Source organism: Chlorocebus sabaeus, chromosome X (genome assembly GCF_047675955.1).
Source record: "Chlorocebus sabaeus isolate Y175 chromosome X, mChlSab1.0.hap1, whole genome shotgun sequence".
Taxonomy (NCBI): Eukaryota; Metazoa; Chordata; class Mammalia; order Primates; family Cercopithecidae; genus Chlorocebus; species Chlorocebus sabaeus.
The window spans coordinates 137749918-137752051 of NC_132933.1; positions in this window are offsets into that span (position 1 = coordinate 137749918).

Consider the following 2134-nt stretch of genomic DNA (forward strand, 5'->3'; position numbering starts at 1 on the left):
ATGAGGATACCAGACACTAATTTTGAAAATAGTTTTGTTCCCCAATGGCAAAAATAAATTTTTACCTATCTGACAATTTGGTTTCATAGATGTAATAAGGAGATATCCTGAAGGAAAACATGAATGATCATAACTCTATAGTCAGTTCAGATCTATTTCTGTGTCAAATATCCAGCTGTCTGGAACATCTGGATTTTTTAATCTCCTAAAAGTGTGTCCAAGATGGTACTTATCCCACCTCCAGACAAGCCCACTCTTACTCCTGTATTCCCTACAATGGCAGATGGCACCAGCATACAGGTTGTTGCCCAAGTCACAAATCTGGTAAATGCCCTAGACTTTTCCAACAATCCATTCTGCTTATGATCAATCATCCAGGGCACATAAAGCTCTCTGAAATATCTCCTTAATTCATCCCCTTCTCTTTATTCTCATTGCCATTATGTTAATTCAAGTTATCACAATATGCCACTGTGCACTATGACCTCTTGAAACACACATTGTTGCATGTTTCAGCATTCCTTTGCTTATGGTAGCCTTCCTGCTCTTGTGTGCCTGGTTAACATCAAGCCGAATTTTAAGACTCAACCCAAATGTCACCTTCTCTGGAATACCTTTGCCTTCCTTCTCATTCAAGTTGGATGAGTTTCCCTTCTTTGCTCCTTGGCACCCTGTTCTTAGTTTTATTTTAGCACACAAAACATTCTAGTGTAGCTATTGATTTAACTGTTTATTTCTTCTTTCATTCAATCTGAAAATCTTCCTTTGTTTTTTATCACAGTAGCTCACACATTATTAGGACCAAACAAATGTTTGTTTAATAAATGAATGAATAATTAACTTTTGTATGTAAAAAAGAAAAATTGAAATGAATGATCAGTTTTTCACTTACAAATATATATGAGGAACTTCCTCCCTTATTAGAGCTCAGCTATTTATTTGTAACATCAATCTTAAATTCAAAGTTGCTTATATAAATATGTAACTGTTTCCATCTTTGCTTTTCCTATTTGATTTGATAAATTTAATTCTTAAATTCTGAATAATTGGAGGGACTCTTGAAATGTGTGTAATAAGTCCATTAATGGTAATATCTAACTAAAGAACATTTTTAAATAAGCAAAGTAATAGAATAAATCCATTAAGTTTCCATTAAATCCCTCTGTGAAAGTGAACACTATGCATTTGTTAAGGGTTCCTTAATGAAATATCATTAACCCAAATACTTCAGAAATTAATATGAAACTCTCCACACAGAATGTCTTATAGAAGTATATGCCTTGTTATGTAGTCCCATGGTCAGAACTAATCAATTCCATCAGTTTATTATACTGAAGAGATTAAATCTCATGCTTTGCTAAAGATTAATAGAAAAGTATTATTAGAGTTGTGCACATTATTTATTAATCTAATGAGATGATTGTCTCTTTGTAGCAAAAAGAACTTTAGAATTAAAGTGTTATAGAAGGTGTTGAACCTTTCATATAGAGGGGAAATGATGAAGAAATAAATGAACAAGGAGAATATAGTGAATAAATGTTTTTGGAGACATCCTTACCATAATTTTATAGGTGGAAGAGAGAATAATTTACTTTATCTATCCTATGAAAGAGAACGCTCTGCAAAATACTAATTTGTTACTTCTGTGTCAAGAGGACAAACTTCACCCTTTTCTGTGCTTGAAAACTCCATTGATGTGTTGGAGAATTGTAAGAATTATAGTAAATTCATGGCAGCTTTGGGAAAAGGCTTTGGTGTCACCATCAGATCATACATTTTGAGGTATATCTGGAAGTTTAAAAAATGGAATTGTACTAATGGAAAAAGCTGAGGGGAAAACCCTCAAGCTCACTCAAGCAGGTGAGGAGACTGCAGAGAAGTGAGTAGAAAGGATTTCACAGGAAAGATTAAGGCTGCAGAGGGAGAGACAGAAGATTACTGGGTGTCTGGTGGAGCGGCTGGGTGGCCACAGAGGGACTACCACTGTGGGTGTCTGCTGGGAGCTCCTAGTATGGTCAATAGGGCCAGAGGGGAAAAAAAGGGTCCAGGGAACTTGTGGCCACAATTAACATGGTAAAAAAAGGAGAAGTTGTCTCTGGTGGAGGTGAAAATCCTTCCAGAACTCAACTCCAGA